Source organism: Salvelinus sp. IW2-2015, linkage group LG26 (assembly GCF_002910315.2).
Source record: "Salvelinus sp. IW2-2015 linkage group LG26, ASM291031v2, whole genome shotgun sequence".
Taxonomy (NCBI): Eukaryota; Metazoa; Chordata; class Actinopteri; order Salmoniformes; family Salmonidae; genus Salvelinus; species Salvelinus sp. IW2-2015.
In genome coordinates, this window is record NC_036866.1 from 16,519,685 (window position 1) to 16,535,734 (window position 16,050).

Here is a 16,050-nt window from a genome sequence, read left to right on the forward strand (position 1 = left end):
TATAGGAAAGACCCCCGCAAAGAAAGATAATGTCCCTGTCGTTGTGTTTACATAATGGCTATAATTAGATTTGAAGAGCTCTTTATTACAGTTATCCCTGACAAATCCATATCAGCCAGTTGGCTATGTCCTCATATTTACTGTTGTGGTAGCCTACAATACCTTTGTTTCAGGGTGACTGGCGAATTGGATGGGTGAAATAAGACAACGTTTATCTTTCTATTTTTAGGCCTACTTTAGACTAATATGGGAACACATGCTCCCGTGCAGCTTCGACCATAAGCAATTGTCACTTCAGTTTGATGGTTTAAATAATGATAAATTCTCAATTTTTGAATTGAATCATTATTTTACTATAATGTCATGCAACACGTAGTTGTGAACTCGTTTTGCAGCCTTGTAATAGCAATGACCATAGCCAAGTAGTAAGTTATGCTGGTGATGACCTCTGGAAGCATATATAAATACGATGTTTTTAAAAGACCATAAGAAGTTAATTACTTTATACTGGTCAACCTTGGAAATCAAGCAAATATAAAAGCTTACTCACATTTCTAGAACAAATATAACACAAAAATCACGTGCTTTACTATTCAGCGTGAGGTGACTTGTTAAAAACCTGTTCGCTAACTATTTCAGCACCACCGGGGTGACCAGCTCCAATGTCGTGTAATAGGCTGTGCAGGACACGTTCCCGCTCAAGTCTAATACTTTTCAGCACTGCTGTTTAGTCCAAATAATCAGGGGCATTTTAGTGTTATCTAAGCATAATCAAATGTTACCATTCACCTGTTAGGCCGACATGTTTTATGACACTAACTAGGCTACAGTGCACGTCCTAATTGTAACTAATAGTCTTAGAATGTTATATAAAAATACTTCATATTTAGAGACGCTCCTTATATCTTATATCTCTACGATTTGTGCAATGTAGCCTTATTACAACTCTCACATACTTCTGCGCTGTGTCTATGCTGAACAGGCTGACTGGCAGGTTGTCTGTGAAACATAATGATTACACATTTACATGGAGAAACTCTCCCCATTATGGTGCCACAAATGGTGTGCTACATATGCAGTCTGTACCCAGGCAATACAATTATTTACAGCAGGTGTTCAAACAAGACCGTTTGTGCATTGATCCAATTAATGCAATTAGATGCAGCTTGGTTATGATTTAARAATGTCCAACTAGTGCATGCAGGGATAAAGGAGTAGTATGCCCTGAGAAGAGTGTTGACTCATTAGCAGTAGCTATCTCTAGGGGAAAACACCTGTCTGAATTCACTGATATGTGAACCCAACACATGCCTTAAATTAAATAAAATCTCCTCACCTATAAACACATCCAGGCATTACCATGATCTGTTTCAACGGATTGTTTGAGACTGTAGGCTTTTGTCTTTACAGGAAACAAATGTATTTCATATCAAATTAAGCCAGTTGGATTGTACAATAGCAACCATCTTCTGTTTGATAAAGATACCCAGCGMGGTAAGTGCGTATTTACCAAATCCCCTTCTGTTGGCACCCTCAGATAGCTAGCTGCTTCTGTGTAACACATTTTACCTCTAATTTGGATTTATAATGTTTATAAAGTGGGACCATTGTTGGCTTCCCTTTGTGGAATGATTGGCCATCATGTCCATTGTACTTTAAAAGAATAAGAAATAATATTCTTAAATAATCTTTGTGTAACCAGTAATATTGACATCTTCAGACAGGAGCTCACCATGCAGTGGTGTTTTGTCCCTCTTGGCAGCTAACCTCAGAAAGAGGGCAATCTGCCATTTTAAGGAGTACCTCCACACGAAACCTCCCCTCCACCTCCCCTTTTTGAGGCTTTTGAAGAAAAAGAAAGAATGAATAGCACCGTAGGGACATTTTATTGACATCAAAACATGGCAGAATCTGTGTAAAGCGGGAGACATTTGTCGCTGTATTTGAAGTGCAATCACAATCAGCACGCATTGGCAGTGACAATGCTATTCCTCCCTGCCCCCTCCATCGACCCCCCATGGAGCAGCAGGGAGACTGAGACCACTGTTTGATCTGGCCTTTTTACTGGCGTCTGAAGGATGAACGTTCTGCTCCGCACAACACAAAATGATCCAGGGTGAGAGAGAGAGCTTGCAAAATCTTCTCTCCGCCCAATGGCGAAATGTGTATAATTGCAGCAAACTTGCTTTAAAACTGCAACATTTTCTCTACGCCCCATGGCACAATTTGTACAATTACAGGAAATGAACTCAAAAACGTTTATGTTTTCTCTCCTCCGTCAAAATTTTGCTTAGGTCCCTCAAAAGGCTGTAAGCGTGTTTGTCTAAGGTGTTTTGCATATAAATTATTTAACCTAACACAAAGTGACATTTAAAGTGCCATGCTTATGCCGGTAAATGTGTGTCATGAATTGACATTGCTTTTGTTTCTTTCTGAAGACAATTCTGAGACAGATCTTAAGGGTGCTGGCTGACATGGCTTGTTTTTCTCCAACAGAGTGATTGTTTATGAAATTGTTCAATTGAAATTAATCGCACCTGTATGTCACTCTGGATAAGATTACTCAAATTACTCAAATGTAAATGAGCCTGGAAGTGAGTTAGAGAAAKATTTTCTTTGCAGAAAGACACATATTGTAATATTTGCATGTTGATATGTATGTACAATATGTGCATACGTGTGGATACAGCTTTGTCTCAGAAATAGGGTTGCAAAGGGACGGTATATTACTGGAAACTTTTTAAGTTTACTAGTAAATTACCAGAATTTTGGTATCTTTCAAGGATTTTATGTAGTTTATCACAAGACATCTAGTGGCCCTTTTGGGTACTTCAGATTATCACAGGTGGCTGTAATTATCTCTGCCCTCTGTGTGGCCTTATCACATGTAAAATATCTGAAATAATTAAGTAATATTATTTAAAAATAGAATGACAAACTGTAAAAGGTTATCCTAAATATAAACCATCAACTTAGTGAATACCATTGGTGTTTCAGCATTAAATATATATWTTTTTTTTTAACACTTTTATTTATTTTACTATGTCAATATGTATTTGTTGTCGATGTTTTGGTGCCAAACTGGTGGCAGTTGTGAAGAAAAGTGAATAGTTGGAAGAGTTGCAGAGTTAATTGAAAATAATTTAATTGTTAAATAGATGCTTTTTCATTAGTTAGGCTATTTTCTCTTGAACAATATGGTAAATCTACTAGAAACTCATGGACAATATGGACACAGATATATATATTTAAAAAAATACTTTATATAAAAAATGTTTTAAAGTTATTCAAGTGTAAATAACCAAAGTTACGATAGATTACCATATATTTTCTGTTAGTTACCAAAATTACTGAAGATTCTTGTAACTTTGGTAAATTATAGGTAGCTTTGCAACCCTAATCAGAAATAAGTTATACCCTTGAGGCTCCAAAATGTTAATGTGATATATTGTTAGAATTAAACAATATAATTACAAACAATAATTTCAGTTCTGGGTCTATCACTAAATTGCATTACATGTCTACATGTCAAAACATTTCTAATATTTTCTAAATGTGAATCGATTGAACAATTCAATTCCCACTTATCTTTCAAGGTCTCGGTTGTGTGTGTGAAGTGACATGCCAAGCATTGCATTTTCTGCCACTGGTGCATTGTAAGGAAATTCATCAAAATATCTGTATGTGGCAATGTAGTTTTTCTGACACCTCTATTTGTCAGAGAGTTTCTGTGGATGATTAGCGTGCCTTTGCTTGCAGCGTTTAAACCGAGCCCATCCACTGGATCTGTATTCAACCTCCATTTTGCTTTGGTTGCTTTGGTTACCCCACCTTCCAGGAACGTTCCTAAAGATCTAACAGGTGTTATCCTACACATGCTTCCTCTCTCTGGTTGCCATGAACCTTTGTTCAGAGTGGTATACAGGTGCACAACCCGGTTGGAGAAGCTGGCTGGAATACAAAAAGCCTTACAGTGTCCTGGTGTATTGACTTGAACTGCACATCAATCCAAAAGGCATCGGTAGTGCAGTCAGAGGGAGGTTGGGGCGATTGAGGAGATTGGGGGATGGGGGCCGAGGTAGGGCATGATGGAGGATGTGCAATCTCAGAACGAAGGCAGGGATTCAACATCAGAGGTGGGCCCAGCGAGGGGCCTTAAGTCACAAAGCCTGCCAGGCACACACCTCTCCTCCAGACAGAGCTCTCCCACCGCTCCAGCATGCATCCACAGGAAAGCCCCATAGCATGGGGTCACTGAACTCTCCCAATGCAATCCTTTTACCCATGAGTGGTGATCACAGCCATGATCACATGCTGCTGACCCATTGGTTCTGACAGAACACAATAGTGTTCAGTGTTCTGTCACTTTATCCATTCTAGCCCTACGCTTCCTTTGTCATTTTTAGTAGCAATCATTTTGTGAAACTTCCACAAAAATAGGCCACAATTGTGTTGATGATATCAGTAAGTCTAGAAGGGAGAAACACACAGCTGTTGTAACCTGCTATTCCCAGTTTGCCCAATGAGCTTGATGTCATTTTAAAACCATGATTGACATTAAACATATCCAGTTGACATTTGAACATACTGCTTTTATATTGTATTCAGTTGTATCCATTGTGGGAACAATGATTAGATTTCAGAGTAGTAGCCAGGAGGACTTATGATCTATATGTGGCATTTTACAGTGCATAGAACATTGGATGAATTGATTTGGCACCACTGGGGACAGACATCAGTTCAAAGTCTAGTTTTGATGATTACAATTTGGTTGAGGTGTCAACTAATGTGAATTTAACGTAAAATCAACGAAAAAAATCACCATGTCATTGGATTTACGTTGATGACTCCAATCAGTTTTCCATGTTGATTCAAAGTCATAACATTAAAAACAATTGAAATGACATGGAAACAAAATTGATTGATGCAGTTTTTGTCCAGTGGGATGCTTCTCAGGTTTTGCCTGGGTGCCTGTATTTTTCTACTTTAGCCACTTTGTTGCTGCCTTGGTTAAAAAACAATATTGTGAATGGATATTGACTTGAAACCACCTCTGACCTTAAAAGACAGAGTAAATATTTGCAGTAAACACACAGTGCAGTTTTCTTTTATCTGTGATTGATTGAATTGGGATCATAGCTTTTTACATTTCTCATTAGGAAGCCATGCTGAAAGCAGGTAGAGTGCATCTATCTGTACAGCATCTAAAACGCAAATGGCCTGTCATCATATGAAATATGGTGCACTAGGCTTCGGTAAAGACACATGCTTACTGTATTTGAGAGATTTTTTTGTCACTTTGACAGACGCAGAGGAGAGCAGAACACATTTCCCACCCCCACATCCTTCCAATTTCAGCAATGAAAAAATGAAAGCCCATTTCCCACAGGGCTCCTAGGAAAGKGCATGCTCAGGTAATTAAGTGGAGTACGCTCAGCCCCTTGTCAAGGCAATTAGAACAAATCATATACTCTTACTAGCTCTAATTACAGTAGATGTCTGTCCGCCTCTCCTGGCCGCCTCACTCTCCCCATAGCATGTTGACAACAATAGCAATTATGCCATGTACCATTACATGTAACTTCTGTCGTCAAAATATATGTTGCTTGTTGGGGCTTACTGCAAATTTGTCTTACAAGAGAAGGGGGAAATACATTGATTCATTTAAAATCAATAATTATTTAAAATCAAAATGTAACCAAAAGGATTTGGAATTGTCTGTGTCAAAATCTGTTGCACTGTGACAGTATTTCTTTCTTTAATACTACATTTTGCCCTGGTTGATTCCATTTGTATGATGATGCACACAATTCAAGTGTTTCACTGGAGCTAATTAATGTCAATTGCAGGCCATGGACAATGTCCATCCTAAGCCTCTGTCTGCAGCACAGTGCATGGCAGTTGATATGATAGTCTTAACTCATAACGGATGGCCCAGATGTCCATGCCGTGCAGTAACCCCATCCGGCCCTGCTTACATCCCCCAGTGACCATCCTAGTTAGCCCTGCTAACACAGAATCAATGAGGCAGGGCTGGAAAGAATAGGAGGAAGTCACCCCTGTGCCTCTAAGTAGCACACTTAACTCTGTTCAGTCAGTGCCTTGGGAGAGATGTTCGACTCAACTAATACATTTAAGGGGTGAATAAACAGCCATTTAAGGTGCATGGGCCATCCTCTCTGAAAGGACAGGATCATTTGATGAGAAAATAATTGAATTAGACATTGAGGGCATGGACGTGTGAGCCACCTTAAGGTTTATGGATGGGCTCTCAGGGGATTTATTGAGTTACATGGATCATCATTTGTTCACACGGTGTAGAACAGGAATATTAGTTTTTTGTGTGTTTTTTTACAGTTCCCCTAACCCTTTTTTAACCATGGTGCTTACTGAAATGTACTGTAAGGATCAGTGTATAACATTCGACCTGCATGTTAGTCTTACAATCTCTATTACATAACACTAGCAAGGTTTCCATCCAATTGGCGACAGATTTTCATTAGAATATCCTAAAATCCGCATGTTTCCACCAAACTGAATTGTTGCGGATAAAATCAGTGTGTGATGACATAGTGCACACAACATTTATTTTTTCTCTTTAGTTTTCATGTACCAAATAAAAATATTATGTTCAATCTGTTTCCATCGTGTTTTCAACTCTACGGATAGATTTGCCACAAAAACTGTTGCGTTAAATAGCAAATGTGACTAATCTGGGTCTTGGCCTGTGCACTCTAGCCAAAAGCTTGCAGATGCGAGTAGGCCCTAAATTAGTCTACAATACATGATGAGATACATACTGTGCACTTTCACTACCATCTGACGTTCATCATAACGTATTTCATCTGTAGCCTAATAAACTGCATGGTTTCCCAAGTCGTAGTGGGAGAACCACACACCATGTCATCGCGTGACACCAAGTTTACTTCAACATGATGGTTAATTATCGATTATCAATACATGTTATCAACACAAAAAGATCCCACCATGTCGAAAGAACAAATCTTCTGTCTGCAGTTATACAATTGTACTGAAACTTCCTGTTTCCATCACAGCTGTAGTGATTTTTTGTTATATACAGTATGACTTTACTCGCATGAAAACTGTGGATGGAAACGTGTTTATTGTATTCATTTTTTCCCCCTTATTTTCTTTTTTCTTGACTCAGGATTTGCACCAAATGTTTACATGTTTATCCTCCGTTGTATTACACCTGTAGCAGGCGTATCAAACCAGTAGGGGTTTTAAGGCCAAAGGCACATCTTTGTTTGGTTTTGAGTCTTGTAGGCTCTATCTATTTGTTTGCCACTTGGCCTCCAGAGAAAAGCCCTTTACATCCATTGCTTTTCCCTCTGCTCAGACAGATGAACATGATAACAGATTAGCCGATTGAGAAGCCAATTAAACAAATGATCTATGTACTGCTGCCCAGCATGGTCTGCTACTACATGTCTGTGCTCACAGTTATAGAGACTGAAAGATTTATTTGCTTAACGTAAGAAGCAAAATCTACATTTAACTGTAGCTGTAGAATCACAATCAGATCTTTATCAAATAAAAATTATGTCAAGCCAATGATTGAATTATTCGATAATACATGTACGGTATTATAATATCTTATACATTTGGGCATTGGTCCTATATTGGGATGTAGAGTCTGTAAAAGTTTTTTTTCACTGAATTATATTTAGCAGACTGGCAGGGACACCATAATTGAACGTTAGTCCTAATTCAACAGGCACAGGAGCAGAATGTAATGCTGCTCCACTCCAGTTGGCTGGCCATAGAGCTCCTTTCTGCACGCTGTGTCTCATCATTCTAATTGTAAAGAATGAAAGGCGTCCATCCTCAACTGGAGAGCATAATTTAACTTGCTTTAATAATACATTACTATTCAATACAGAGCCTATTATTCTCAGCCAGGACTCCTGAGTGGAGATATAAAAGAACTGCATTTTCACCTCCCCTTTTTCCCGGGAAGCTTGAGTAAATGTATAAGTGCATGCAGAGACAGGTTCTGCCACTTAGAGAAAGAGTCGGTAGTAACGTTATTCATGCGAAACAGCGATGCCCATTATATCCAAGATAGTTTTTAATGGGGAAAACCATAGTTAATGCGAGCTAATTTCCCTCGTTCAGTGTCTTAAAGTAATGCATAACCTCTCTGTTCTGTTCTGTAACTCAGTAGCAGTGAGCAGCTAAAGCCACTAATAAAGCTCTCCTTCTGAGCCTAGCATTGGCCTGTCACTCTCTCTTCAATGCCATACCCAGTTCAATGCTGCCCAATTGTTGCCTTCTTTTTGTGCGTGTTAAGCCAAGCAGTGCCTTATATAAAATGTATGGGCAATGTAACTTTAACTGTGAAGGTTCCACCACCTCAAAGAGCCTGCCAATCTTGTCGTTGTTACAGCAGGCAGGTGGTTTTTATAGGGTTATTGTAAGTGAGAAATAAAAAATAGTTTGTTATAAAAGTCGTCTATATTGTTCTTAAAAAGAGTCTTTATCAATTTCAAAACCATTTCAATGTTTTTTAGTTTTAAGAAGGAAACAAGGCATTGGCTTTACCATCTTCAGTTTTAAAGACTCAGTGGTGCCCATAAAAGTTATTGGAGACTGAGAAGAGAGTGGTAAGTAGTGAGAAGTTGTAGGAATGTGCAGAATGAATATGGACAGACAGAGGTTCTCCATAAAAAACTAGCATGAGATTGAACCTGTTTGGTTTTGTTAAGATTTGATAGGGTTCTGGACCCCATGCACCTAGAACAGAACTGAAAGTACCACAGCCTTCCAGTGTGAATGAGATGCATTAAGGTCCATGACGCCTCTCCAGTAAGAAAAGCAAAGTACTCCGAGATCCACTGGGTTATTTCATCCTCTTCAAATTTCAACAGCCTTCGTTGAGCTCACTAAATGGTCTCCGAGTGTGTGTGTGCCCATGTGTCCATGTATGATCATGTGTCTGTGTGTTTATGTATGGGGATGGGTGTTAGTGTGTGCGTGCGTGTGTGTGTGTGCGTGCAAAGGACTGTGGCGGTCATGGAATTWTGGACGACAGTTATTGGTCAAATGACCGCGTTCACCGTTATAATCGTTTGAATAGCAAACATAAATATATATATAAAAGACGCACCTTTTCTCCTCTCCTTCGCCCCTGACTGCACGTGCTTCTACTGCTGTAGAGAGGGGGTATTGCCTAGGCAACCAAAGACTTGTTTGCTACAACACTTTGCCTGCGTTCAATATGGAAAAACATAAGGCAATGTTCAATTAAATGTAAACAGTGCTATTCTGAACGACCAGTTGAAACACTGGGAGGGGTTGGATTGTGAGTTCAAAGTGCACCACTGTCCTTTAAATACGCCACTCATTGCTTCAAGCCACAACCTGCCATACCCACCAAACAGAGCAAACGTACCTCAAAGTCTTTTCAAGAACGTTGACGAGCGTGTAGTTCAGTACAAGCTGTTACGCAGTGTAGCAAACGTTTAATCGAACTGAACGCACCCCTTGCTTGTTTTAGCAAGGAGCAATAAAGTTTCATCACGTTGTAAAGAGTCCATGTTAACGCGGAAACGGACTCAACCGTGTGAATGTCCGGATGTCCCGTCTTCAGTCAGCTGTGTGTTCCACACAGACAGGCAAACTGGTTATGACAGTTATTTTATTTTCATGACGGTCTTCATCCATTATACGTAATTGTACCTGCCCTATGGGAACGTACCTACCCGTACCCAGGACACAGTACCACTCTCCTTCTGTGCTCGTAATGAATCATAATCAGACCCTGTGTTGCTGCTATTCCAGTCTAGTCCACCATGTACATATGAGGATAAGTAGAGGAGCCAGCCAGGGACAGACAGACAGGGACAGACAGTGATCAACAGCTTGCTGAGGTCTCTGTTCTGCTATCTCCATAATCACTAATTGCCATGTACTCATCAATTCATTAGCTGCCTGATGGAAGGCCAGGCCTGTGCTCCGTTTTATGACACCTTCTGTCACATTGTTAGACATTACACCACTTAGATGTGACTGAATAACTGGCTTTAAAACAAGAATGCTAGAATCAACAGTGTTAAGTATCCTACAAGTACAATTGTGGGAAATTAGGCATTTCTTTCCTTTTTCTTTTCCATCAGCCACAAGGAGAAGTGAGACATTGTCTGAACGCCTTGTGCTGTGGGTACACACACACCAGCACAATAAATTAACACATTCATGAGATTATGCTAACGCAGAACACACTAATAGAAAAATGATTCAAGAGTGTGAATGGTAAGACATAAGCTGCTATTTCCTTACATTTTAACAGGAGCTTTGTGATTCATAAGATATCACCACCCAGAATGTATCATATTCGTCTTTGGCTTGAATGACAAATGCCTCATAAATACAGACCTCTCTAATGTTGTCCTTTATTCACAATTACGTTCTCTTTTCTCCCCCTCATCTGAGTCTAAATATACCTCAATTTATTGGCTGAGCTTTAGGAAACCAATAGATACAATGTTACTTTTATAAATGTTCTACTTTTATTAAAACTGAGAGCTTGTCCCTTAGCTTAACGTTGTCTTTCATTTTAGTGAACTCAGAGAGGCTGGGGATATGGTTGATGATATGGGTACAGGTGATAGCCTTTAGAAAGGAAAGGGGGTGGATTTGTGTGTGACGTGATCTCTGTGGAAAGGGCAGGTAGGCTTCAGGTATTYCCACATTATTAACGGCTTCAGAGGGGGATTCGTATGTACACAACAGCTATTTGCATTTACTGTTTTTCTTGGTTTATTTGTTTTATACATTTGTCAACATGTTTATGTACAAATACATATCTCTTTATAACATCAATATATAAAATCCAATCATTCTGGTTAGCTTTAGCATGCATATGGTCATGCATGGGATCTCAATTATTTGATTCATTGTAAAATACGAATGCAATATTGATGTGAAATATGTAGTTGAGTAGCCTGGCTTTATGATTGTCAATGAAAAAAACGAATGTTCAGGTGAATAATGATACATGTATAACTTGTCATTATCCTTTTCTATGCTTGCAGGAGAATGTGCACTTTGGTCCTGGACGCTGTGGAAGACTAGTGATTTTGTTGTTGTAAATTTAGCTCACTGACAACAAGTCACAGTCTACCTCAGTGACCAGGTCCCTCACACCATTATTTCAACAGATTTTAGTTTAGTCCACCCACAACATTTCTAGTTTCCTATTCATCAGAAAGCAGTCCTATGAACGTTCAGTTCAGAATATAGAGTGCACTCATAGTTTGTTGTTTGCAGGCAGCAACAAACCTTTGAATCATTGTTTATTGTCTGTAATTTCAATCAGTTTTGTTTGTGTTGCAGCAAAACAAAATGTGAACAAAATATCAAAAATAAATGCTAACAAGAGCTATTGTGTTTCATGTCATAATATGTTCATCTAACTCTAAAGATGTCACTGCATTTTCCAATCCAGTCAGTGAGATCTTAACACTGTCTAAAACGGTAAGTCCAGCCAGTGTGAACAATTCTACACTCATCTCTATCACTCATGAAAGTGTACATAAAAGTATACTAACACATTTCCTTATTTAACTGAGCACCAACTACCCTGGAAAGACATATGAGGTATACAAGTGTACAGTACATAGTTAGACTTTATTACATGTGCATGTTTGCAATTAAAGTATTACTCAATAAGGTATGATTTGTATGCTTTTACTTTGTATCGTGTGTATTGATTTGACCTAGATTTCAGCACAATATAAATCAACATCACTATTAAGACCTCAACACTATTCTCTTGCAATCTGTAAATAATGTATGCTGAAATAAAGCACCTTCGATATGCCATGCACAGATTATGATAATATAAATGAATTCCACAATATTGTACATCTCATTCTGCTTTAACTGTGGTAATCAATTCAATCAAGCAAGGTTATGAATTTATTAACATTTGTTGAAAGGATGGAGAGTGCATTTGTGAACTATTGCCATAGTAATTGCTCCATGTAGTAAAAGGGTAGATGGATGAATGAATATATAGATTGGTATACTAATACAAACATTTCATAATAGCTTGTCTGAGGGTATAAATATGCATTACAGAGATTGGACAATGAGAGTGGGTGTTACCTTCAACTCTCAGTGAAGTGTAGGATGTTTCCATGGATACTGCCACAGCAACCCATACTGAATGACTAGCCTTGGCCTGAAGCTTCCCAGCAGCACAGAATGGGCTGGATGATTTTAGAGGCCTCGAGGGTCATTGTTGAAGACACTTGGCATCCCCTTTATCATTTGAACACTAGATCCCTAAAGATTGTTTTAAAACTCATTACCTCAACGAGTAGTGGGTTTATTAGATATTGAATGGATGGCCATTTAGGGATCTATTCAATCCGTATCACGGAAGTTCATGGTTACAGCGTGATTGAAATTTAAAGGCAATGTTCCCACGTTAGTGGAAACTGCATTCATGGTAAACACTGCATATGTCGGCCCAATCGAAAATGATCTTTACATTTCTATCATGCAATCTGTAATGCTTCAGTGATACAGATTGAATAGAGCCCTTAGATTAGCATAATTTATGTTGTTACTGTGACCTAGTGGGAGATAGTGGCAGGCAAGCTGATCCTCATTCATATCCAGCAACAAGCTCCAGGCTGCTGCATATAGAAAGAGCAACGTCTGGTGAGCAAGAACAGAGAAAGGCTTATAATGATGGATTTAATTAAAGGTAGGCTTATTTTGTTTTGAAACTGGGTTTGCTGTTTGCAAATATATACTAACATAGTATCATTGTGTGATAGCAGGCACAGCACCAATGTGCAAAGAACCTTTTCCTTTCTTGAACATTCATGTCTATTAGTCTATACAAAAATTCAAATCACATTATTTCAATCTTGAGAAGTAACATGATTAGTAGGTGTCATGTTGTTATTTTAAGAATTTACTATTTTATATAAACAATTTATTGATACTTATATTGATACTTATTTAGATTTTAATCTCAGATCAGGCTGCAGTCTGCAGTAATCAAAAGTAGGTACTAGGCCTACTACAACCTAGGCTACTGTTGAGAAAGATACTGTCACTCCCCTTCAATACTCCCCAGGTCATAATTATAAATGTGTTCTCAATCAACTTTACAGAGTGAAAAAGGTCAAACGAAAAGATTCTGCTCCTAGTAATCAACAGTAGGTAGGCCTAGTCATTACCTCTGTTTCATCCCTTCCCTGCAATATTCCCCATCATTGTTTCCCAAACTCGGTCCTGGGGCCTCCCAGCGGTGCATGTTTTGGTTTTTGCCCTAGCACTACATAGCTGATTCAAATAATCAAAGCTTGARGATSAGTTGATTATTTGAATCAGCTGTGTAGTGCTAGGGCAAAAAKCAAAACGTGCACCCATGGGAAGTCCCAGGACCGAGTTTGGGAAACCCTTAATGGGGAATATTGAAGGGGAGTGACAGTATCTTTCTCAACAGTAGCCCAGGTTGTAGGCCTAGCCAATCAACCTCACTTGGTGAATTAAAGGTAAAATGTATAAATCCCAAGACATGTTTTTTTCCCGGTGTATATCTTAGACACTGTAGTCTTTTAAAATGTCTGAATCTGTCACAAACTACACAAAATGTCTAAATCTGCAGGATGATTGGCAGGGTTTATCAGAGAGCGCCACCTGCTGCTCAAAAACGGGAGCTGCCCCTTCTGACCATGTTTGTGCAAAAGCTGATGGACGAAAGAAGAGAAAGGCTTTTTAGGTTCCATCATCTGCTCCACAATGTTTGTTAACCTGCTACGGCTAAAGAAGAGGACAAGAGCGTGGAGGCGAGCTGAGCCTGTGGATATGAGCTACACTGCTTCCTGACTGACTTTATTGATGCTGAGCGTTGCTAAGAGACTGAACCAAAGGTGTTACTCTAGTGTATAGGCTACACTCTTGTGTTATACTAGGTTAATTGTGTTTCCATAGCTAGGGCTGATAGTGAAGACTTGTAAAGAGCAGAATCAACAACCTCTGCATAATCAAAACAGTTGCTTTGTGAGAAGGTGTTTGTATTTCTATTTATTAAGCATCCCCATTAGCTGCAGCTACTCCTCCAGGGGTCCAAACAAGATTATGGCAATTACCGTTAACCCATGTTCACAGTTAGCCACTGATATGTAAATCCAGCCAGAATAGTCCCAGCGGCCTTGCCTTGGCCACAAGTCAGGGCATGTTCAATGAGGCCATGGCCCGATGAGTCCCAGGAGCAGGGTGTGAAGGTGAAAACACAAAAGTCTGAGGCTTTTTGGTAAAACACTGGAGTAAATCCTCAGTAGAAATGCACCACAAGTCTCTTGAATTTCTGGGTGCAGCAGGTTCTTTTTTGGCACATTGTAACCACAGCTGATCGCTTCAAAATGAGTGAAGACGGTGGTGCGTGGTGCAAGACAAATATGGTCAAATCAAATTAAAGGTTTGAAGATGAGGGCTGGAAAGAGAGATCCCTGTCTTTTCTGACAGCAAATAACTTCATGCCACTAATGCCATTCAGGCTGTGGTTTGGTCTTCAACCATTCAACCCGATGTGTCACGGCTCATTCACTCCCCCTCCTGGATTTAAAAGTAATAGACTACAGTAAGAAAATGGCAGAAGTGCTTATCCTACACAAATCCATGAGGGGAAATGAGTTTGATTATGTCCAGAAATAATCCCTACCTCCTAGGGACTTCCTAGGGCCCCTGGGAAGATTCAAAATGTTGTTTACAACTATCCAGTTCACTCAGGTGTGTACGGGCTAGCAGGGTTGTCTATCTGTGGGACCCGTAGTCTCTGTCTCAAACTTAGATTGGCTTGTCTAAATGACTAGCTTGCTTTAACGTCATATGGTATATGTCCAATATACAACGGCTCAGGGCTATTTTACGCACAACGTAACGCGGAGTGTCTGTACACAGCCCTTAGCCATGGTTTATTGGCCATATGTAACAAACCCCCAAGGTGCCTTATTGCTATTATAAACTGGTTACCAATGTAATTAGAGCAGTAAAAATATATGTTTTGTTATTCCCGTGGTGTATTGTCTGATATACCACGGCTGTCAGCCAATCAGCATTCAGGGCTCGAACCACCCATTTTATAATTCACATTGCTTCCTATTCTATGGGCATAGCAATAATGTATATGTAAGTGTTTGCAAACATTATCATTATCAACATAGTGTCATGTCTTTCATCCTCTTTTCTATTAGCAAGGTGCAGAATGTCATTCACCTATTTTTTTTATGGCCTACGAGCACGGCACAATAATGCACATTCCCTTGCTTGCTGATTAAGCTATGGGCAAACTTTTTGTAATTATCACCTTCCTCTCTCTCAACCTATGGGAATACATCTTGGGATGTATTTATGTCTACTTTATCCATGTTCTCTTACTGGCTTTCTTACAGCAAATGTTACCAACAACCCTCCACCAGCTAAGCCTCGTCATAGGAACTCATGTCTCCCTTTTACTTTCCACCAGCTTCAAACAGCTGTATAAACTATATTTTTTGTTGTTGAAAATATATTTCACAGTGATTTAGATGGTACAATGATTCCCTTACCTAGTCAGTGCTTGTTTTCACACATAAACTTAAATTGAACAAACAGCGATTTTTACATTGGCCACTTAACCCGATTTCCACTAGATAAACAGCCACAAAGTAAAAACAGCCTTCCCATTTTGACAACAGATGCTGTGCTCCCATGCGAGAAATCAATAGGTGAATATCACAGGGAAATCACAACACTGGCTGGTAAGTAATACTGTGAAACATTACACGATTTACTGCAGATATATTATGGACACTTTTTGAAATTGCAATGCTACCAACATTTTTTTAAACCTGTGTAACAAATTTAAGCTTTCACTCTATTGAAACAACAAATAATAATTATGTTGTGAGAGACTGAGACAACAGGTTTGTCTAATTTGGACAATGGGTTTGTCTAATTGTGAGCAAAAAAATATTGTAGTGACTCACTCACTGCTGAAGCTTATTTACTTATTTACTACTTTCA